Source organism: Sapajus apella, unplaced genomic scaffold (genome assembly GCF_009761245.1).
Source record: "Sapajus apella isolate SASKATOON/1434 unplaced genomic scaffold, GSC_monkey_1.0 scaffold125, whole genome shotgun sequence".
NCBI classification, from domain to species: Eukaryota; Metazoa; Chordata; class Mammalia; order Primates; family Cebidae; genus Sapajus; species Sapajus apella.
In genome coordinates, this window is record NW_022437065.1 from 661,141 (window position 1) to 686,389 (window position 25,249).

The following is a 25,249-nucleotide window of genomic DNA, read 5'->3' on the forward strand; positions in this document are numbered from 1 at the left end:
ATTTTTTGTCAATTAGTTGTCCCCCAACTGTGTCAACACCCCTTTCCCAAAGATTTGACACTACCTTTATGACATCTTAGTCAGTTTCCATAATTCTCATCTTACTTTGAATTCCCGGAAATAATCATTTTATTTCAGAGAACTATTTCCTCCTCAGTGGGAGATGAGGGAATAATCAGTCTCCATGAACAACCCCCAAAAGACTGGTGGACTTTTCCACCTTCTGCATAGTTCTGCAGTCTTGATGGGAAAGCAGAGTGGTGTTGGTTGATGATAAGAGTGCCACTGTCCTGGCACCTTCCAATAAATCTGATCTCCACTGTTGGTGGCTCACTGAAGACTCAATAAACTTAGAGCATGTCTTCAAATTGGGCCTTTTAAAATCCTATCTGCATCCTGTTGTGGTATGTTTACTTAATCTTTTTTTTTTTTTTTTTTTTTTTTTTTGAGACAGAGTCTTGCTCTGTCACCAGTCTGGAGTGCAGTGGCGCAGTCTCAGCTCACTGCAACCTCCACCTCCCAGGTTCAAGCGATTCTTCCGATTCTTCTGCCTCAGCCTCCCTAGTAGCTGGGACTACAGGAGCGTGCCAAACACCCGGCTAATTTTTGTATTTTTAGTAGAGACGGGGTTTCACCATGTTGGCCAGGATGGTCTCGATCTCTGGACCTCGTGATCCACCCGCCTCAGCCTCCCAATGTTTACTTAATCTTCGTAAATTAATTTGTACTTCCTGAGTTCACATGAGCAAGTCTGTTATTAGAAGTCAGTTTGAGTTTTAGAAGTTTATTAGGTATGATTTACTCATAAGTAAATAAGACTTGGATAAAAACAGGTGGAATGACAAAATCAGAAGCATCAAAAATCATGGCTACAGTCACCTTATGACCATCCAGAATTAGAAGGCTGTCTGCAGGGATTTGAGAAATGGCAACAAATGAAAGTGTCAGCATCTTTATTTAGTTCAGCATTTGTAGCTGTGGAGTATTTAGATTCACTTTTACCTGAGAGTCCTCTGCAAGAACCATTTTTAAATGCTTGGAATTATATGTTAATAATTACACAGTGTTCTAGATTGCAACATGGGGATCTGTTATCGTTTATGAAACCTTTCATTTCTTGTGCTTTTTACTTGGATTTCTATGTCAATTTATACCTTGAATTTAGAAGAATAACATTGAAAATACAAATCAGAGACATGGGAATACTTTAAAGTACTTCTCTTTACTTTTATATCCAGCTGCTTTTATTTGTGGAACCTATTATTTTACAAAGTATTTCAATATTCCTTATGATTGAAAAAGAATGACAAAATGGTATATGCTTTTGGCAAGGCACTTTGGCTATTCAGTCTTTGATACTACTTGGCACTATTTCTAAGCATGCATAGATTCTTGTACCACAAAATAATATATAATCAGATGCATAAAATTCATCATGAGTTTCAAGCTCCATTTGGAGTAGAAGCTGAATATGCATATCCTTTGGAAATTCTAATTCTTGGAACTGGCTTTTTCATTGGAATTATGCTTTTGTGATATCATGTAATTAATTCTTCTCTGGACATGGATGACCATTTGTTTGATAGAAACTATTGATGCCCATCATGGTTATTATATTCCTTTCAACCCTTAAAATCTCATCCTTTTCTATGCTGGTTCTCAGCATTGTGATTTATACCACATGAACTTCATCAGAAACTATGCTTCTACATTTTCATGGTGGAATAGAATTTTCGTAGCAGGCTTTCAGTTTAATGTTTATAATAAAAAGATGAAGAAGTTTGAGAAAAAGACTGAATAAATATCTCATATAGACCTTTCTGAACATATACATTTTCCTGAATTGAAACTAGTAACTAACATTGCTTCTGGGGAACAGAAATAAGCATGTGCCTTGGTTGCTAAGTGATAAAAGGAATATTAATAACCTTTAATTATCTTCCTAGTGGAGACTTTTTCTGCCTTACCCACAAATTCTGTATATGTAGAAATACGCAGATAAGTATTTCTTGTAAAACCAGTCCCCTCTTCATCACTTCAGTGCCTTACTCTTTCTCTTGCCCCACTTTCTTCTCTCCCTCATTTCCTCCTCTCAAACTTTCCTCTTTCATTCACTGTCTCTTATTTCTCCCTCACTTCTGAGGGGCTAAACTGGCTGTCTTCATGTTATAAAGTTCACTTTTCTTGACAGTCTGTGGTCAACCAGCTTTATTCAGTGATTGCTTTGTGAACATTCCTGTGTATCATAAGACATTTCTTATTTCCATCTGATATGGTTTGGCTCTGTGTCCCTATCCAAATCTCATCTCAAATTGTAATAACCACGTGTTAGGGGAGGGAACTGGTAGGAGGTGATTGGATCATGGGGACAGTTTCCCCCATGCTGTTCTCATGATAGTGAGTTCTCACAAGAACTGATGGTTTAAAAGTACGTGGCTTTCTTCACTCGCTTGCTCTCTCTCCTGCTACCATGTACGACATGCCTTGTTTCCCCTTCACCCTCTGCCATGACTGTGTTTTCTGAGCCCCCCTCCCCACCAGCCATGCAGAACTGTGAGTCATGTAAACTCCTTTCATTTATAAATTACCCAGTCTCAGGTACTTCTTTATAGCAGTGTGAAAATGGACTAATACACCATCAGAAAACTGATACCGTTAGCTAAGATTTACATCTTTTTTTGTTTCATAGAATACTTATATTTAGGCATGTGTTCTGGCCACTCTTTCTCTGTTGGGTAGAAGAAATAGAACTGCATAGGTGTGGCAGACAGACTTTGGTGTACATCCTGATTTTCCCACTTTGTAAGCTTAGTTAAGCAAGTTATTTTTGCTGTATTCAGTTTCTTCGCATTAAGTGAGGCTACTAACAGCTACCTTGAAGGATTGTTGTGAGAGTAAATAAGATGAACTATTTGACTATTTGTTAACATATCTTCATTTGAAAACATTTTCTCCTGTGCCCCCAACTCCATTTCATATTGTTTTCCTGATGTTTTTATAGATTTCCAAACCAAACCAAAGTACCAAATGACTCAGTCAATTTAAGCCCGAATACAGAGTTCCAAATCTTCTCCATAGCTTCATTTTTTCAGGATGAGAATGTTTCTTAAGTGGGCAAATTCTACTCCAGGAGGCTTCAGAATTGTCAGGATCTTTTTTTTTCTTACTTTCTTGCACTAATTCCATTTACATCCTGAATAATTTCTCACAAATTTATCCTATTATCAAGCAGTCTAATGGAGAATAATGACAGGGAACCTCTTATAACAGAGTAGTACAGGTTAATGACAACAAGAGGTATAACATAAACTGCTTTTATTTACTAGAAATATTAGTTGTTTTAGAATTTAAAGTCCAAAAGCATCACTGAAATCAATTTTCTAAGCATCAGTTTTTTGTTTTATTTTTTAAAATGAAAAATCATATATCATTTTAAGGAATATTATTATATATATTATAAAATTATATCTTATGTTATGAGATCTTTTAAATAATTTTGCTTAAATTAATTTTGCAACTTTACTGAAGTATAGATGCTTAAAATTTATATATATTGAAAGTATACAACTTGATGATTTGATATATGTATACATTATCAACATTTCCGCTTCCCTATCTGCCACCACCTCCCCACCTCAGCCTCTGGTAACTACCAGGCTGCTTTCTGCTTGTATGAGTTCAACTGTTTTAGAGTCCACATACAAGTGAGATCGTGGATGTTTGCCTTTCTGAGCCTAGCTTATGTCACTTAACATAATGTCCTCCAGATTCCTCCATATTCTCACAAATGACAGAATTTCCTTCTTTTTTGTGGCTGAATAGTATTCCATTTTGTGTATGTACCACACATTTTCTTTATTCATTCATCCATTGACAGGCACTTAGGTTGATTTCATATCTTGGCTATTGTGAATAATGCTGCAATGAACACAGGATTACAGATATCTAGGGGGAAAATATTTTAAAACAAACTGAGCCTCAATTTGTTGATATTCCTTTTTTGTATGTAAACTCTAAAGGATCCTATTCAGTTTCAAGCATGTTATCTGATATGGCAGGCATTCACTTTGCAATCTGAAAGCCATTTCCAACACCTTTCTTCTCTTGTCCACCTCTACCATGGAGGCTGAAAAAACGTGAGACTCACTTTCCTATTCTTCCTTGTCAATGAAATATAAGGGAAATTATTCTGGGGCTTCATGAAAAGTTTGTACTTTCAAATACAAGGAACAAGGTACATGAAAGACTTGTCTCAGTCTAATTTCTATGAATTCCTGCTTTTAAATGTTAGTCTGTTATTGTGATGCTTGGAGCTAGGAAAGCCATTTGAAACCATGAAGCAACCATTCAAAGAACCAAATCCCATATGCTAAGGATGGCCAAACATAACAGTAGAAAAAGCCTATGTCCTTCATGACATGGGTGAGCCACCAAACCAACTTGACATTGCTGTAACTCGAATGGTTTATATCATTGTAGTTTGTTTATTATTGTTGTTGATATTGCTATTGCTTGCTGCCCAAAGCACTCCTCATTGATTAAATCTGGAAAGAGTAAGCTATCATGCCATTAGTGCTTCCACTTTAATCAGCTTAATTTCTCACACCTCACAAGATCTGAGAAGAACAGGTACATTTTGATTGTGGTTGGGGATAGAACATGAAAAAAGGAAAAATAATGGTGTTCACCATAATGAGAGAAGGTTATTTGGCACCAACGAAGAAAAAGAAAAAATATACAATTGTCAGGGAAAGTAAAAGAAAATGTAGAGTACACATTTTGCCCTTTTAGTTGCACCTGGGTACCCAGTTGATCCTGGGTACAATATTAAGAAATGTAGTGTTTAGGCCGGGTGCAGTGGCTCATGCCTGTAATTCTAGCACTTTGGGAGGCCGAGGTAGGTGGATCACCTGAGGTCAGGAGTTCAAGACCAGCCTGGCCATCATGGTGAAACCCCATCTTTAAAAAAAAAAAAAAAGAAAAGAAATATAGTGTTTAACTTATAATTTATTCTATGCTGTTTAATATTATAATTGCATGTGAACCATGACAAATTATTAATTCTACTCTAGATCTCTCCTATCATACAGACAGTGGTTTGAATGCTTAGGGCATGGAAATCAATTTCTTGACTGGTCTAAAGTACACATCATTGGAAAAGAGTATCTGTTGTGAAAATTTTTAAATGTGAGTGATTTGTACCTCTTGTTGCTTTGGACTATTCATGCTCCCAACCCTTTTCGCCTTTTTTTTTTTTTTTTTTTTAAGATGGATATTCACTCTTGTGGCCCAGGATGGAGTGCAATAGTACAATCTCAGTTCACCACAACCTCCACCTCCCAGGTTCAAGTGATTCTTCTGCCTTAGCTTCCCGAGTAGCTTGGATTACAGGCATGTGCCACCATGTCCAGCTAATTTTGTATTTTTAGTAGAGAAAGGGTTTATCTATGTCAGTCAGGCTGGTCTCAAACTCCCGACCTCAGGTGATCTGCCTGCCTCAGCCTCCCAAAGTGCTGGGATTATAGATGTGAGCCACCATGCCCAGCCCCTTTTCTATATTTTAAGAAGTCTTTAATCAATACCTATTTAAATATTTGGGGAAATGCCATCATGATCAAATTGAAACTTCAAGAAGTTTAAAAGATTTTCTCTCAATAGATTGAGTCATTGCCTTTCATCCTTTTTTCTACTTAAAGAAATATAAATTATGTATTTGAGCATCCTCTTGCTCTTAGATATGGTATATATGCTTCCAGGACCCTTTCTGTTGGTACCTGTTCCTCTACTCTACAGTATTTCTCACTTACAGCAAGCCTAATAAATGTATATCTAAATGATATTGCTCTATCGTGCATATCTATTTTATGAAATAATTATTTGCTGAAAGTATATTCAGAAGAGCTGTCTTAGGTAGGAAAGTTTTCAAATACCATTTGATAACTCATATGTGAGTTACAATGACTGTAATTTGAGAAATAATAACTGTAAAGCAGAGTATATCTTTATTTACTTTTACTTTTCTGAAGGTTTGACACTTACGTTCAGTCGTCAGAACTTGTACTTGGCATTCTGTTTATAACCAAGAAGTGTGCAATGCTTTCCTATATAAGAAACTCAGACCAGCATGTTGCTTTTTTGGTGGCTTTAATAGTGATTGAGGTTACCTTTAATGTGTGATGTATATTCAGTTGGTTGTCATAGAAAAGGTTATTCAATAACAGTTTTATTATAAAAGATTGTAATTGAAAATACACTAAATATTGATTTCTGACCAAATTAAATAAGTACATTTCCTGAGAGCTTTTCAGGCTATGAAAGTGTAAAGGTGTTTGGAAACATACCTTGATATGTGTTTGTTTTCAGATGTACTGAAGTTTTTCAATTGTTAATCAGTGGGGCACATGATGGATGTTATCTGTCCAACATGTAATACAATTTTACTTTTATACTCATTACCAAAATTGACCTAAGAGCCTGAGTAGAACAATAATCATGGAAGAAATTGGAATAGGTGTAAATCGATCTTATCTGAAGAACAGAAAGACTTTTGAGGAATTAAAAAAAAAGTTATGGATCCATAAAGCAAAAGAAAAATAGTCGTGACTAATAAAATTTTTTTCAAAGTTTAGTTCATTAATATATACGAAAGAAAAGTGCCATCTGACTAAGAGTCCCTGTTCTGTTAAAATCTTACTAAATACCTGTTTCTATGTGGAAATAAATGTTAAACTCTCATTATCTTGCTTTCATATTACTAACATCAGATCTGTTAAAAGATCCTTGGTAAATAAATGGATTTATTTCAATGGTAATTTTTTTGAATCGTATGTATTAATAGCAAGAAAAATATATTATTTGGGGTTAGGAATAGAAAATATAAAAAGCATTCTAATAAACCATATAAATGTATTTTATGAGTTTTTTTTAAAATCAGTCACTCATTTACTTATTAAATATTTATTTAGTATGTCATATGTGGTAGAGGATTCAAATTAAAGCATGAGTAAGACAGTCTCCCCTCAAAAAGATGGCAGGAGAGATAGATTGGTAGGTCATTATACTGTGGTAAATACATATAAATATGTACAGCAAATTGTGAGGAGCAAGCAGGAGAAAACCACAAACTGGGGTGAAGAGAGGGCCAGGGTTTGCTTTCTGGAGAGGTTTTGAGAAACCACAAGCAGTATTGCTGTAGTAAACATTGTAAGGCAGGAGTGGTGAGGGATGAGTCTAAAGAATTAGTCAGGACCAGACCATGAGGGTCTTGTTTAGAAGTTGGACTTTTTATTCTGTGGATGATAGGGGCCCATTAAAGAATTTTTAGCAAAGTGGAGAAGGAATGCAATGTGGAGAAATGGTCAAATTTCCTCAGAGAAAGGTCCTTTGGTGGATACATGGATCATATTCTTGAGGAGGATGGGCTAGACACAAGGAGACTAGGTAAATCTATTGTGGTAATCCAGGATCAAAGATATGAGGGTTTGAATCAGAGCAGTGGCAAAGGAAATACAGAGAGGGCTCTGGATTTAAGAAATGTTTGGAATATAGATTTGTAAGACCTAGGAATTGTTGGAATGTAAAGGTCAGGGTGAGGAGGGAAAATCAAGGCTATCTTTAAGCTTCTCTTTTGGGTAAATTCAGTGTTACTAACTAAAATAGAGAGGGGAATTTTGTCAATAAGCCATTGCTCCATTAAAAAGTACTGCAAAATTTATTGGCTCAAAACAACAATAATTTATTCTTCTTCACCCTTCTGCCACTTGATTGGGAGTTAATTGTTCTGAACTTGGGTTTATCTAACCCTGAGTTTGTTTGCACTTGGCTCCAGGTGGCAGACAGGGTCCAATTTTAGCTGACTTGACTCTTGCCCTTCTTAGACCTATGGACTAGCCAAGAAATTCTCTTTCCATGACAAGGTCAAAAGCACAAGAAATGAAGTTGCCAAACTCCTACTTGAGTTACATCTATGGTTATACTGACCAAAGCAAATCACATGGATAAGCCCAAAGTCAAATGGTAGGGAAGTATACTCCATCTCCAGTAGAAGGAACTTCAAAGTCATTAGCAAAGGTAACTGGGGTAAGGAGATGGCCAGGGATTGCTTTCTGGAGAGGACACTAGGAGGATGGACACTAGGAGGGATGAAGAATTTGGGCCAACAATTCAATGCCCTTATTGTTATTGTGGGTGATAGATTTGAGAGGAACAAGACTGGAGGTTAACAGGCTATTTCAAAGATGATAAGAGTCCAGAGCAATGGCAGCTGGAAAAGAGAGAAAATGATTGATTCAAGAAGTGTTCAAGGCCTGAAGATTGTTATAACATGGAGGGCAGATGTAGGGGAAAGAGTCAAGGATGACTCAAGGCTTCCAGTTTGACTGATTGAGACATGGAGAGAAGGATGGTGGGTTCAATGTAGGAAACATTGAGTTTGAGAGAGAGTGACAATGAATTTTATTATCAAAACCAGGACACTTCAGAGAATGTGAAAGAGTACTATTAATAATTATGCCAGAACCACCAGGCTAAACGTGTCCTGGGACTGACCTCAGGAAAATGGGTCTATATTCACTCTAGAGTGAGTTGCCCTTGTGTAATTAAAATGAAGTTATTGGGCATCAGAGAGAGACTCTAAAAAATTAATTAATTAATTTTAAAAAACCAAAGTGAAATTGTTTAGTACAATGTTGATATTTGATTATAAAATTTAGGGGAGAGATCTGGTCTGGTGATATAGACTTGGGAGTTATCAGTTCATAGTTTAAAGTTTGAAAGCATGAGTCTTGTTGAAATCATCAAAAGAAGCATATGCAGGATAAAAGGAATATAACAGAATGAGAAAATGATGCTGGAGTAGATGACAGATGAGGAACTTGAGAAGGAGAAGACAACAAACAAGAATTTGACTTAAGCCAAAGAGTGGAATTTAATGGATAAAATAATCATATTAGGACACTCAGGGTAAGAGCTGGCTTTGAGTATGACTAAAACCAGAAATTTTAATACTGGCTTTTTTTCTCTCAGACTCTGTTTTGTTTGTTTGTTTGTTTTCATTAAAGCTGAGTGACTCTTTGAAGTTAGAGTCATGATCTTAGGCAGTTCCAGATTAATATTATATTAGCTCCAAAACGAGAAAAGAAAGAGTTTTTCCTTGTTACCTCAAAATACAAAATACACCTGAGGGAAGACTCTGATTGGTCAGGTATAAGTCACATGCCCATCCCTGTACCAATCACTGTGGCTAGGGAGTTGGGGACCCCTGCATTAGAGAAAATGCAGGAGAGCAGTAGGGAAAAAAGTCAGATTATAGCAACTTAAGAAGTGACTGATAGGTGGGTTGGACATAGCAAGTACAGACAAGCATTTCAACACATTTATTATAATACATATGAAGAAGAGACAAACTGTACCATAGATTAGATGAAGGGCAATGTGTATTAGTTTAGACTTGTTTATAGGCTGAGATAAAGGAATCAGTGACTCTTGAGAGATTCAAGTTAAATGAAAAAAGAGAATGCTATTGGAACAAGGTCATGGAGCAAGGCTGAGGAGATGAGGTTAAGGACAAGAAAATGAAATAATGTAGATTTGAAAAGGAGAAAGGACATCTAGTCCTCTGAACCTATGAGGAGGTACAACTAAGTGTGGACATCAGTAAGTTAATGGAAGGGCAGTATATTGAGAGAGGCAAGGCTAAGAGGGAGGGCATCAGGGCCTGACTAATTTAAGAAAAGCATTTAAATGTCATTAAGGGCACTGGCTTCAGGAAATGGCCAAAGCCTAGGAAAAGAATTCACAGGTGATTAGGCTTAGCTGATTCGTGGACCATGAATTTGTCTTTTCACCCAGTCTGCAGGGCTGTGTGAATTTTTTCTAGCCGTCATTGATATGGACATGAAGAAGACAGATGGATCTAGGGTTGGTTCTTTGATGAGTTCACATAAATGGGGACAAGATGCTCTCCTCAAAGAAACATACAGCTTTAGAGGCAAATACAAGGTCTTAAAGATGAGTAGGCAAGAACAAGAAGGGAACTTTACTTATTTCTGGCATTCTGACATGGTAATGGTAGACCTCTCTATGAGATAACATTTGTAATTGACCTTTGCTTTCAATTTCTATTATGATGAGAAGTTTATAATTCTTGGACCATGCTGGAATAAATTGAAACATAACAGATGTTTCACAATTTGCAAAACTAATTTAATGAAGTGTGTTTCATGTTGTGTTATATTTCTGATAGTTATAACTTTCCTCCCCATCTTTCACCCCCCCCCACATACACACAGGCACACAGACACAGATGGCCATATAACAACATTGTGTGCAAAGCTCTTTTGGTGTCACTATGAAGCTATGGTGAGTTGATCAAGTATATGTAACCCGTTATCAGAACAAAATTTCAGGTCTGTAAGTTTCAAGTCCTATATGCCATATGAAGAAAAATGTTATCAAAAATAGAGCAACCATTGTATAACCTTTATTTAATGATACTAAAATTCTTAGAGGTCATTGCAACAGAGTCTTATCAATAGCAAGAAATATTTCACAGCATACTGAAAAAAACGCCAGATCTCTTTACCACTAATGAGACATGAGATCCAGGGCATATCAGTTTTCTCATGTCTGTGAAATTAGGGTTATGGTCCCTTCTTTTATACCACACAGTGTGGTTATAAAAAAATCAGGGAGGATGTGGCAAAAAAAATTTATAAGTAATAAATGAGATTATAATTTATTGATCAATTTTTTAGCATTACATTTATATTCATTTGGCACCACAACATGGATTATTTAAAAACTGTTGATTACACATTGGTCTCTTCCCAGGGAACTTAGAGGAATTGTTTAAATTGATTGCCTATTATATGTAAGTTTGTTTAAAAATATCTAAATTCTTTATGCTTCTTTTAATTTATGTAATTGATTTTAAGAGTCCAAAGACAATGACTCAAACTATTTGCTTTGTTTTACTGTGTTTGCAATATTAGTGAGGTAAAAGACTGGAATTATCTGCCAATATTGTCTGTATTGTGTTATGCTAGAAACATATAATTAGATGAACATCTTTTACTTATTTTTGTCTTAAGGTTAGTAGAAGACAGCCTTCAATTTTCTGACTATGGGGAAAATGCTCACATCTTTTTAGGTGAGACTCAACTTTATGTAGCAATACACTGGCCAGGAAATGTAAGGACAGTTCTAGGTTTTAAGTAATTAAATTTGTAATTACCTTTCCCTAAAGGACTCTGTGAATTGGCTCAGTAGCTACTTCCTACCTCAGGATTCAAGTTCTAGGTTGGGCTTTGGTAGGGACTCCTGAGCTTTCCTAGAATGAATCCCAACTTTCCAACCTGAACATTTATATCATCTGGCACTTGTAAGATGTCACCACAAAGTGATCATGACAGGAACAGGAGACAAATGCAGACCTTAGTCCTTAGTCATTTACTTATGGCCTGTTTTCCATGGTGGACCATGTTAAAATTGAACACACGTGTAGACAAACATACATATTTTATTGATTCTCCCTAAGCCAACTCTACTGGTTTAACTGTGTGGGAAAGATACAAAATGTAACTACATGGACTAATCTTGCAATTCCAAGTTAAAAAATTATTTAGCATATAGTCTCAATTTAAGATGCAAAAGCAGAAACTATTATAGTTAGAGAATTTAGAATTCTACATCTATACTTGTAGTTCACTTTGTCTAGTTGCTGGTTCTTGTCTATGCTTAGTATAATTTGGGGCACTTTACTGAAAAATCCATACTTAAATCAAGTCATTTAATTAATTAGAGAATTAATTTAGTTCATTTTTATTTTGGTAAGAACATTTAACATGAAATCTGCCTTCTCTACAAATTTTTAAATGTACAATTAAGTATTATTTACTATAGGCACAACGTTGTACAGCAGATCTCTAGAACTTAATCATCTTGCATAAGTGAAACTTTGTACTGATTGAATAGCAAGTGCCCATTTCCACCCTGCCAGTCCCTAGCATCTGCCACCCTACTCTCTGCTTTGAAGAATTTTACTATTTCAGATACTTTATACAAATAAAATAATGCATTATTTATCCTTCTATAACTGGCTTATTTCACTTAGCATAACATCCACAAAGTTCATCTATGTTACTCATGTGGCAGGATTTCATGATTTTTTTAATAATGAATAATATTCAATTGTATGTATATAATGCATGTTTTAATCTATCTCTATTTGGACATTTAGTTTGTTTACATATCATAGCTATTGTGAATAATGCTGCTATGAGCATGGGAGTGCAGATATGCCTTTGAGATCCATATTTCTATTCAATACCAGTAAACACCCAGAAGTGGGATTTCTGGATCATTTGGTAATTCTATTTTAAATTTTCTGAGGAACCTCCATTTATTTATTTATTTATTTATTGGCTGTGTCCCTAAAAATTTATTAACAGACACTGAAATGTGAATTTCATGATTTTCATGTCATGAAACATATTTTTAATTTGTTTTCGAATATTTTTAAAATGTAAAAACCATTCACAGGCCATGTATCAAGCTGTGGGCAGGATTCAGTGCATGGGCGTGTCTGCCAGCCCCTATCTTAAGTGAAGATACCAGCAAGACCAACCTGAACTTCTCCTAAAACCAAGACCTTCAAAGCAGACTATGAATGAGAGAGCATGCCCTGTGCCAGATGACCCAGCGGTGTGAAGGTCAGGCTACTCTACAGGAAGACAATGGCTTATCACGTCTCCTCCATTCTGAAACCCCTGATTCCCAGCAGAGAGAGGAGTGGGCCTCAGCTTTGCAGATAGCACTGTTTCCAGATCAGTGTTAAAAGCAAAACAAGACACTTAAGAAAAATTTGAAGCATTCCAGCTTTTGATACAGAAAAGTATTCTAAGTCCCCAGTGATACCCCACATCAAAGTCATCACCAGCATGCACAGCTGTTCCTGTGTGGAGATTTCATCACTGGAAAGCAGGTAGGAGCCAGCCTGAATGAATTACCTGATGAACCCAGAAACCTATCCATCGCAGAAGCCTCTTCCAAAATCACGCAGTACACACCTCACTCACACAGAGTGCACTCAGCCAGACATTTTGCTTGGTATATTATGTTGCTGCTAAACATTTCTAGGAAGTTGCAAATGTTCATTCTTGCTAAATGGTGATTGAAATTCAGCAACATCCCTGCTGCTCTGCAGTGTGTGCCAAGGTCAAATCAAATCATAACGACGTCCTCAATCCTAAAACTAGGTGCCAGCCAGGCCCATGTCCTCACGCTTTCTGAAACAGGTTCACCGTCTGTGCCAAAGCTGCCCAACGGAGCTCCCTGAGACTCCAATACACATTTCTGCACTTCCCACAAGGGAGCCACTCTGCAGGAGCAGCTCCTGATCAAAAGGGGTATGGCTGGGGCTGGGGAGGGTTGGGGAGGGTTGCAGTGTTCATGCTCAGTTTCAACAGCCCTTGTGGTGAGCAGCTACTGCGGGGCAGCATGTCACCTGGACGCTGAGACTGCAGGAGCAACACGAAAACGTCTACCTTGGCAGAAACGTCAGGCCACAGACGTTCCTAGACGAAGATGCACCAGACATGAACGGCGGTATGAGAACACCAGAAACTGCCCCCACCACAGGATCGCTCGCTGCCTCCAACGTGAAAATAAAGTTTTTCAAGAGCTTTCATTCCACCGTTTTGGCTTCCCCTCAACCAGAAAGAGCTTGATGACACAGAATGTTCTTTCAGCGCGTCCTCTGAGCTGGCTGCAACTGACGTCACCTTTTCTTTCTTGAAGGCAGACACCAGGATGCAGGGGAACACGTGAAAATGCTTTTCCTGATTCGAGGTGAGAGGCATTAGGGACTGCCACAATCAGCAACTCAAGGTGGCCTCCCCCGACCTCATATTCTTGGCCTGCCCGTTTGGGCCCAGGCAGGGGACTTCCGCGCGGCTGCTTCTCCAGCTGCTGCTGCAGTCTGGACCTCCCAAAGTGCTGGGATTACAGACGTGAGCCACTGCGCCCGGCTTCTTTTAGCTTTTAGCACTTTTAATATATCATTATACTCCTTTCTGGTATGCAAAATTTTTGCTGAAAAATCTTCTGATACTCTAATGGAATTTCCCTTATACATGCCAAGACAACTGTTCTTTTGTTGGTTTCAAAATTCTCTCTTTGAATTTAACTATTGGTAATTGATTACAATATGTCTCAGTGTAGATTTTCTGGGTTCATCTTATTTGCATTTATTGGGCTTCCTGGATCTGGATGTCCATTTCCTTTCCAAGATTTATGAAGTTTTGGATATTATTTCTTTGAATACTCTTTATGTACCTTTCTCTTTCTTTTTCTTTCTGGTTCTCATGTAATGCATATATTGGTTTGCTTTACGGTGTCCCGTAAGTCTCTTAAGTTTTATTCACTTCTTTTCATTCTTCTTCCTTTTACTACTCTGACTTGTTAATTTCCAATAACTTGTGTTTGAGTTTACTGATCCTTTCTCACACTCCTGGCCTCAAACAATCTTCCTTCTTTGGCCTCCCAAAGTGCTAGGATTACAGGCATGAGCCACTGCACCTGATTTTGCTCATCCTTTCTTCTGCTTGATCTAGACTGCAATTGAACCTCTCCAGTTAAATTTCTCAGTTCAGTTATTTATTGCATTCTTAAGTTTCCAGATTTCTGTTTGGTACTTCATATATTTTCTCTGTTGAAATTATCACTTTATTTATACATTCTTCTCTTGACCTCCTTGAGCATCATTATGATGGTTATTTTGATTTCTCTGTAAGGTAAATCAAATATCTCCATAGATTAAGGTTTCTGGAGGATTTATCCTGTTCCTTGTTCTGGAACGTATTTTCCTATATCTTTGTTTTCCGTACGTGGTTTTAGTTTTATAGTACTAGAATGGGGAACACATCCCCTAATTAGATATAGTATCCATTTTCATAAGACATTTAGGTAAAAGGGGTTACAACTACCTTACATAAAGCTTGTTTAAACACATTACAACTTTTATAATTCGATTAACCTGTATGTTTTTATGTTCTGGTTTCAGGAAATCTTTTTACCCCCAGACCATTTTACCTTTTCTAGTGAAAAGGGTTTGAAAGGGTGTTGCATCTGTAAAACCTACGAGAATAGCAGATTTGATAAGCCTTCTTAAACAGACCTATGGTTCTGTGGGAGGAGCACCCATGTAGAAGGGCCCTCCTTAACCCCCAAATTTACGGTGACCCCGGGTAATAGACATATTAGATGGGAAGATATCACATTTATCATAAAGCTAGTCCAACATGGCTTGCCTATTAATATATTAATTACTTCATCTAGGGTACTTCACTTGGTATTTTGTAGGGAGAGTTGGACAATCCTCTTTTTAGGGCAAATAGACCTTATAATGGCATTATCTGGCCCACTAGGCTCATTGCTTTCTCAGGAATAACCCCCTGTGCATTAGTGATTGTTCAGTAATGAGCTGTGGGTCCTGTATTAATCCAAACAAGCTTTTAAAATCGGTAGCATTTAAAATTGAGAATTTTGTTCTTAAAGTGGTTATTTTTACAATCCACTATAGTAAAAATTTTTTTAAAGAAACTGAATTATATCAATCTGCAAAATGGACCAACTCCTTTATATTATACTCTTTGGTTTTAAATAGTTACTTGGTTTTGCCCTTCCCCCATATCGACTATTTTCTTGGTAACCTTAGGGCTCAGAGTTTTATTGCCCTGGCTTTTGTAAAAAAATTATTTAGTTTTATCTGTATAATTTCCTTTATTATAAAGCAACTCTTAAATAGTTTTATGCAAAAAAGCTTACTTTTTTTGAGAATTGACATCCTTATGTTTATAAAATTTTAACAAAATCATATGTTGTGCTTCTCCTATTGTAACTTTTTAGTAATCCAAATTTTTAGTGGGGAAAAAAATCCAATGGTTTAAACATAACTTTAAGATTTTTAAATTACTGGAGAGTTTTGAGATTAAATTTACCAAATTAATTTTTACCAAAGATTACAAAGGTAAATTAAAAGGCATCTGAGCTAGGTTTTACCAATTTGATAAGCACTTACATTTTTAAAGTTACTTGATTAGAGCTCTTTCATGTAGTTTGGAAGTGAAACATCAATTCCACATGACACATGTAAAGATAAAGGTATAACAGGCATGCAGAATAAAAGGCATGTTCAAAAGATATGTTATTTGCCTGTTTTCAAAAACAATTTTTCTTCCTTACTTAGATAATTAGTAAAGTTACAGGAGCCAACAAAAGGTGAAGGAAAGAACCATCATTAAACCATCATTCAAGGCCTTTTTTTTTTTTTTTTTTTTTTTTAGACAGAGTCTCGCTGCGTCTCCCAGGCTGGAGTTCAGCGGTGCGATCTTGGCTTACTGCAACTTCCGCCTTCTGGATTCAAGCGATCTCTTGCCTCAGCTTCCCAAGTAGCTGGGATCACAGGCACCCACCACCACGCCCAGCGAATTTTTGTAATTTTAGTAGAGGCAGGGTTTTACCATGTTGGGAGCTGGTCTCAAACTCCTTACATCAGGAGATCCACCCGCCTCAGCCTCCCAAAGTGCTGGGATTACAGGTGTGAACCAAGGTACCTGGCCTGGCCTTTTCAAAAGATAAAGAGTGGCACTTTAAAGATACCAATCTGAAGAATGTTAAAGAAACAGGCTATAGAATTTAAAAGTTTAAAAACTTGTTGCACTAAAAATAAGTCAATATTTATAATAAAATCTTTTCTTAATCAATTAATTAGTTTTGTATTAGTACATTTCTTTTTAATATAAAGACCCACCTCTAGAAAGATTATTATGATTTCTCTTTAATTATAACTAAATGAATTATATAACCCCTTTAAAATTCATTTTACTAACCTCATTATGACATAAATAGTTCATTCACAACATTTTTAGACTGTTTTGTCTTAAATATCCCTCTTTCTTGTACAATCCCATATTTTTTATTTTAGGATAAAAATTTGCTACACAAGATACGTAAAAATTTTTAAATCTTCTTTTTAACCAAAAATACCTCTTTATATCTTTAACTTTCTTCACATCTCTTATTTTCTGTTTTCTTCACTTTATTTTATACATAACCCTTAAATAAGCCTTGAATTAGACAAAGATATTTAACCTTTAATAAGAACATTAAAAATGTTTTCCTGTAATTCTTAAATTAGAATTGCCCACTTAATATCAATTAATAGCCTTAGATCTTGAATTATGATGAGTTTGTTTAAAAGCATTTATTCCATGACATTTACCTGATTAATTTAGTAGTTTGCCTAGATTATTTACAAAAACTGTGATAGCCAATATTTAAAGTTATTTTTGTATTAACCATTTTTATAGCTGTTTCAGGTATTTACTTAAGTAATAAAACTTATGGTTAGTTTTAAGGGTATTTATACCAGTAACTCAGTATTTAGCTGTTTTCATTTAAGCCAACAATATTTCATAAGCATACACAAGCAAAGATCATTCTGTCCTAGACTGGGTTTTATAGTTTATAACCCTATAGCAAATCTTGTAGTATTCTGCAGGAATAAACATGAAACTGATTAACAGATGCAAACAAAATGTTAAGAATTCTAAAGACATTGCTGATATTATTTTACCAATGATTTTAACACCAGCTTATTTTGTAAAGACTTTACTTAAGTCACGTGAACTTGAAAAAGTATTTGACTAGTCTTCCTTTTTTTAAAAAGTATCTGATTTAAGCACTTTTTTAGCCAATTAATTAGAGTTCTTTATATGTTTTTAGTAGTGAAAATATTGTATACATACACATCAATATATAGACGTATGAGGCATGCCAATAGAAGCACATTGTACAGCTAGTGCTCGACTTACAACCACGATTGGTTCCGACAGACCGGTCATAACACAATTTGGTCGTAAGTTGAGTAGGCTATACGTACAGTACTGTGAAATAATGTTATAAAAATCTTTAAGTCATATTTTATCATAATTTTCTTTCATTATTGTTATATATCATAATTTTCTTTGTTCATTTTATGCCATTTGTATCATCTCTACACCATTTTGTTTCTTATTTTTACATTCGTCAGGTTTAAGTAAAACACTGCATTACCAGTACAACTGGTTTAATATTTGCAAGACATACAAAATTACAAAATACAGCTGCATACAAAAATACGAAATACAGGTGTAAAAAATACCATATGAAACATTTTCCCAATTGCAAAACATATCAAAATATATAAACATGTACGAAACATTTTATTGGCCGCTGGTGCTTGGCTGCGGATCGTTGATGTTGTCATCTGAGGCAGCAGTTGGGGTTACCGGAGTTGGTTTTTTCATAAACATAGTGAGCTTTGTCTGAATTGTATATTTCATTTTTTCTTCATAAATTTCACGATACGGACAAAACACATTGTGCGCCATCCGTTCAATCCTTGCAAATCATTCGATGTTTGGGTCCATTGCTTCGAAATGTATAAGAATTTTATTGGGAGGGGTTTGATGAAAAATATCCAAGACACAAAACACAAATTGCTGTACCGAGTCTGGGATAACAGTTGAAATGGTGCATGCGGAGATGGTAGTGCTGCTGGAAGCTGGTCTGCACTGTCGTACGCCCAGCTGAGCAATGTTTGCGCTGCCAGACGTGGAGCAGTCGTGGCTAGCGATTGTGGTCATAAATTCGAATGGTTGTAAGTTGCATAGGTGGTAAGTCGATCAATACCTGTATAGTATAAAGACCTACTTATTTTTTCCATAAAAAAAAAATCTTACCCTAGGCAGTTGTCAGCTAAACAGCCTTAAATTTGCATATTAAAGGCAACTCAGGTGAAAAGCAGATAGCAAACTTTACATCTTAAGGTAACAAGAGAAAGTCTGGTGTGCTAGAGGGAAATTAAAATGGATTCAACTACCAATTGAACATAAAATTATAGCAGTCTATTATAAAAGCCTTTAAATATACACGCAAACACACACACACACACACACACACACACACACACACACACACACACATATGCAAAGCTCCCGTAGCTATTACTTCAGTAACTTTAGCCATGAGACAAATACAACTTTGCCAGCTTGCAAAAAAACAAAACAAAAACAAAACACACAAACAAACAAAAAACACTGTTAGATGGTAGTGGTTTTTATCTCAGTTGAAAAGTAACAGATTTAAAGCAGACAGAAAAAGTAGAACTGAAAAACTCTATAGTTTGCAGGTCAACCTTAGGACTCTTGTTCCTGAATATAAACGTACACAAAGACCATATTACTTCCACTTTATGTAACTCTGGCAAGTAGAGGTGCATAAAACCTGCGGAGTGCCCAGAAGGAGGTCATTCTCCTTGTTTTCTCCTTATTCTCACTTTTCTTTTTTTCTTAAAGAAGGAACTGAGCCGTGGCCTAGGGTTTTTGTGTGGTGGATCCATGCATGCTATTTGTGGGCAGGACTCCATAGTGTGTCACCAACAAGTCGTTTCTGCCCTCTTACATGTCTCAGTTTCTCTCTCCAGAGGCCTATGACCTCTGATAGGACTCAAAACGCTGGATGATGAGCCTTTATATGCGTTTCCTGGATGAGCCATTCTTTTAAATTAATTTTTGTTGGGGATTTCCCTGCAGGGCTGCTGCATGTGGAGGGGAGTTAGCCCCCCAGGCACTCCCACAGTGCCCCGAGTCACCCAAGGGCGCCTTTCGGCTGGGAGGAGTGAATGCCCTTTCTCCTTGGAGCTGAAAAACTCAGTATCTCATTTATCTAGGTAAACAACAGTTTAGTTCCTCGCGCAAATGCACAAACAAACTGAATTAGGATAAATTTTAGGAGAAAAAGCAATAAAAATTCCCTGTAGAATGCATCTCTGAACTAGAAGTGGGATCCTTAAACAACTTCCTAGGAGAAAACCAACTCAGAATAAATCAAGGACCATCAACCAAAGGGAAGTCCAGGCCCAGACTTACCAGTTCCACTGGAGGAGAAGCTCCAAGTCAGTGTGGCTTCAGTGGGCACCTGTTGGAACCTTAGCTTCAGTTTCGTGCAACTCCTTCAGGGTCCTGAGTCTTCTCTGAGGCCCCACATGTTTTGGGAACCAGATTATTGTTGAGAAAAATAGTCAAACTCTGTTAAATACTTTAAGAGATTTATTCTGAGCCAAATATGAATGACAATGGACCGTGACACAGCTCTGAGGAGATCCTGAGAACAGGTGCCCAAGGTAGTTGGGAGACAGCTTGGTTTTATATATTTTAGGAAGGCATGAAACATCAATCAAATACATTTAAGAAATACATTGGTTTGGTTCAGAAAGGCGGGACAACTCAAAGCGGGGGGCTAACAGGCTATAGGTAAATTTAAACATTTTCTAGTTGACGGTGGAGTTTGTCTAAAGATCTGGGATTGATACAAAGGAATGTTTAGGTTAAAGATAAAGGATTGTGGAGACCAAGTTTTCTTGTGCACAGAAATCCCTCAGATAGCAGACTTCAGAGAGAGCAGGTTGTAAATTGTTTCTTATTGGACTTAAAAGGGTGCCTGGCTCTTAGTTGAATATCTCCTGGATCTGGAAAGAAAGGAAGAAAAACAAAAGGGGAAGGAGATTCTCTATAGAATGTGGATTTTTCTCACAAGAGACTTCATAGGGGAATTTCAAGGTATGGTAAGGACATATATTTTGGTCTTAAATATTTTTTCCCTGTCTCATAATGTTATGCCAGAGTCAGATTGAAAAGTAAGTCATAATACATAGGGTCAAATAAAACCCATCTGATCAAAATTTATGGTTTGTAGGGCATGACTCCCTAGACCCCTTAGGTAAGAATTTGGGTAAGATAAAAAATCAGAGCTTAGTCCTCAAATGCGTCATCAGAAAAGGTCACCAAAATGTAGGACACTCCAAAACCCTGTCCTTTCACTAAAATAAAAATTAAGCATAGATGGTCAGAATCAACTTTTTCAGAATTCTGGAATATATTTCCAAACTCACAACCAGTAGAGGAGTGTTCAATGAAAGAAGCTGCTGAAGTTTGGTAAGAGAACTCTGAGATTTAAAGCCTCACTTTCCATTTTCCACTCCCACCAGCTCAGTGGTGAGTATCATAAAAACAGCAACCCACATACCTGGTGCAGCTTGCTAGTACCTGAGGAGCAATGTAAAACCTACTCTCTCTGTCTCTCTCCCTCTTTTTTTTAAATTTTTTGAGATGGAGTCTCGCTGTGTCATCTAGGCTGGAATGCAAGTGGCGCGATCTTGGCCCACTGCAACCTCCACCTGCTGGGTTCAAGCAATTCTCCTGTCACAGTCTCTTGAGTAGCTTGGATTGCAGGCACCCACCACCATGTCTGGCTAATTTTATATATATATATATATTTTTTTTTTTTTTTAGTAGAGACAGGGTTTCACTAAGTTGGACAGGGTGCTCTTGAACTCCTGATCTCAGGTGATCCACCCAATTGTGCCTTTCGAAGACTTAAAAATAGGGATACTATTGCTAAGTGAAATAAGCCAAAAACAGCAAAAAGAATATTGACTAATTTTATATGTAGAATATTAAAAAAAAGTCAAATACATAGAAACAGAGTAAAATGGTAGCTACCAGGGGTTGGTGGATAGGAGAAACAGAGAGATGTTGGTCAAAGGGTACAAAGTTGCACTTATGTAGGATGAAAAAGTCTAGAGATATAGTGCACAGTATGGTGACTATAGTTAATAATACTGTATTGTAGATTGAAAATTTGCTAAATAAATGTCTATCAGCTGATGAATGGATAGTAAAATGTAGTACATCCATACAATGGAATGTATTCTGTCATAAAAAGTAATGGAGTGCTGATACATACTGCAACATGAATGAAACTTGAAAATATTACTGTAAGTGAATAAAGCAAGTCAAAAAAGTCACATATTATATGACTTTATATATACGAAATATCCTGAATAGGTAAATTCATAGAGAGAAACAAAACTAGTGGCTGCCATTGGCTGGGTGAAGGTAGGTATGGGAAATGATGTTTGGGTAGTGAGTTTCCTTTTGGGATGATGAAAACGTCCTAGACTTAGGTAGTAGTGATAGTTGTACAATAATGCAAATGTACTAAAGACCACAGAACTGTGAACTTCAAAATGGCAAATTTATGTTAAGTGAATTTTACTACAACAATAATTTTATAAAACAATGAGAAAGAGAATGATGAAGCAAATATGGTAAAGTGTTAACATTTGGGGTTCCTGGTTGAATATGAGAACTATTTGCAATTTTGCAGGTTTTCTATACAGGTATTGATCGACTTACCACCTATGCAACTTACGATCATTTGACTTTATGACCACAATTGCTAGCCACAACTGCTCCGCGTCTGGCAGTGCAAACGTTGCCCAGCTGGGCGTACAACAGTGAGGACCAGTTTCCGGCAGCACTACCATCTCCGCTTGCACCATTTCAACTGTACATATAGCCTACTCAACTTACAACCAAATCATGTTATGACTGGTCCGTGGTCCCGACCGTGGTCGTAAGTTGAGCACTAGCTGAAATCATTTCAGAAATCTGAAATCATTTCAGAATAAAATGTTACAAAATGTTTCAAGACTAATGAATTTACATAACAGATTGGTGGGTTATTCTTAAGTAAAACAATAGGCAACTCTTACACTGAAGGTGAAGGGCAGAAGGAAAGTATGTGTGTAGATTTAGTTAACTTTGTAACTGGGTCACCAGGGTTATGAGATCACTCCTAGGATAAGCGTGATCTTTGTTCTTTTTGTGTAGTAGAAGGTTAGCGCTTTTGCTGAAAAAGAATGTCTTAGCTTTGTACCCTCAGAAACTAATACTGAGACAGGGTTTCCGTGAAAGTTTATTTGGATGTTAATTCCTAAAATCACCATTAGAGTTATTTAGGAAGTTAGGTAGGAGAAGTAAGCCAATAAAATGTGTGCACAAGTTTCTGCTTTGGCCAACTATGGCTCAGTCTTGCTGGGAAGTGTTAGGGAACAGAGCAGAACATGAATCAGAATTACCCTCATTTTAGGATCAAGGGAAATGGAATATTTATTTTCCAACTTCCATCTGTCATTGGCTGAGAGCTGCTCCCAGGGCCATTAGCTTCCCACAAATTTCAGTCCTCCCCAGGCCAGCTGAGATAAAAGATTTTAGTTGAGAAGTGTAGATGTTTACAGTAGGGTGAAGTCAACACGTACCGGAGTAGCAGTACCTTCAAAAGCACTCATAGCACCTTCAGTAATGTGAAAATGAGGAAAAACATGGTTTGAAGATAGTGATGAGATTAAAGAAAAATAACACGAGTTAGGAGTGGGCAAAGGGATCCACTAGGAAACATGTAGATTGGTTGCTGTGATTGCCATGCAGGCTTGTGAACCTCATGAAAGTTGTTGTCCATGGATATATCATGGCACTAATCCTCCTAATTAAAGAATTAAACTTCCTTTGCACCTATCTATAAGTCAAATTCTTCCAATATGACTTACTCTGTGGGAATCACTTTTGGAAACTACATGTTTTTCAGACCACTGGATTATGTACCATAGAAGTGTTTTCACACACTAAATTCATATAGTGGTTTCAATTGCCAACAGAGGAAATACTCTGGATTCCCCACGAAGTTCTGGGAGCCTGGGGTTCTAGTGGTTTCACAATTAAGTAGTGTGCAACAGTTATCTGTTGCCCTGATAATGCTGTGTAATAAACTGCCAAACCTTAGTAAATCAAAAAGCAACTAGAATTCTACTTTCAGCATAACATTGTGAGATGCTCCGCAAACTCTCCAGAAAATAAAATCTCTAGAAATGGTCCTAAGGGCATATAGCAAATGAAGAATTATGTATTTAAGAAAATCTATTAGAATTGGTGAGAACAGCAAAAGTCTATGATATTTGAATAACCTTCTACTACACAAAAAGAACAAAGATCACGTTTATCCTAGGAGTGATCTCATAACCCTGGTGACCCAGTTACAAAGTTAACTAAATCTACACACATACTTTCCTTCTGCCCTTCACCTTCAGTGTAAGAGTTGCCTATTGTTTTACTTAAGAATAACCCACCAATCTGTTATGTAAATTCATTAGTCTTGAAACATTTTGAACAGACCCCCTTTTCATTTCTATTGCTCATAGAGGCATAAACAAGAAAAAATATTTAAAGATAAGACTCTCATGATACTAGAGAAGTCTTAATCAGTGATCTTGGGAATAGCTGTTCATATCAAGGATGTCGTCTTCTTCTGTGGAGTGACTTCCCTGGTTAGCTTTTCCTTAAGGGTTCCAATGAGTGTACAGTGTCAAGAGTGCAGAAGAACCCTTCTCAGCTGTGAGGTTATGAGCCCAAAGTTCAAGATCCTAAAGTTTTGTTGCAGTATGGATGGCAAGGAAAATCTTTCTCTGATGTTCCCAGAAGATCCAATCTTCAGGTTCTAGATTGTGAAGGGGCTGATTGTCCTCAGTGAACTATAAAATGCTTTCTTTACCTGGTAAGAATACACTGTGGCATAATAACTTAGTGTTATAGTATTAGCTCTCTTGCATAAGAAATCTTTTATACAACCAGAAAACATACATTGAAAATGACAGTTGAATGAAATCCCTTTATAAATGTTTAAATGACCTATCAGGTAGCCGAATGTACTTGAAGCTTTGATTATCTTCCCAGGAATATGAAACCAAACATTGGTTATAAGCTATTTTAGCAATTTATAAGTCACCACACCAATATATTTAATTTGGATCATTTTACCTTTTCTATGATGAATCATGAAATACAGAACTTTTAATAACAGAAGCTAAAGGGTTTTTTTGTTTGTTTGTTTTTTTAGGTGGCTGTCCTGGTTCTCCATGAGTCCATGCTTAATTAACATTAGACTTATGTCCTCTTGAATACCAATTGTGTCTCCAAGTTAGGTGCATAGCACTGATAACTGATGAATTACCATAGGTAATTTGACTTAGACAATGGATTTTATTTAAATTGTATATTTAAACAGTTTTAATACTAGCTGATTTAACATGAAAATCTGGCAAAGTATTTTCTTGGTATTGTCAATTTTTGTTTTACTTGGGTTACCAGTTTTATAACCCAGTCAGTCTTTTCATTGAAGTTCTAGGAATATTTACGCAGTTCAAATGATATGATTTTAAACTTATTAGAAACCTGTAATAAAGAATGCTTTTAAGGTCCTTTCCATCTTTTCATAAACTTCCTAAAAGACGCCATGCCTTTGAAGTTTTCAG

General features: G+C 36.6%; 1 protein-coding gene and 1 pseudogene across 1 annotated transcript in view; both read left to right on the plus strand.

The window, feature by feature from the left end:
• Positions 1-25,249, plus strand: part of SYTL5 (synaptotagmin like 5) — a 220,945-nt gene that overhangs the window by 34,977 nt on the left and 160,719 nt on the right. The window lies entirely within an intron of this gene.
• Positions 699-2,319, plus strand: LOC116539043 (annotated as a pseudogene).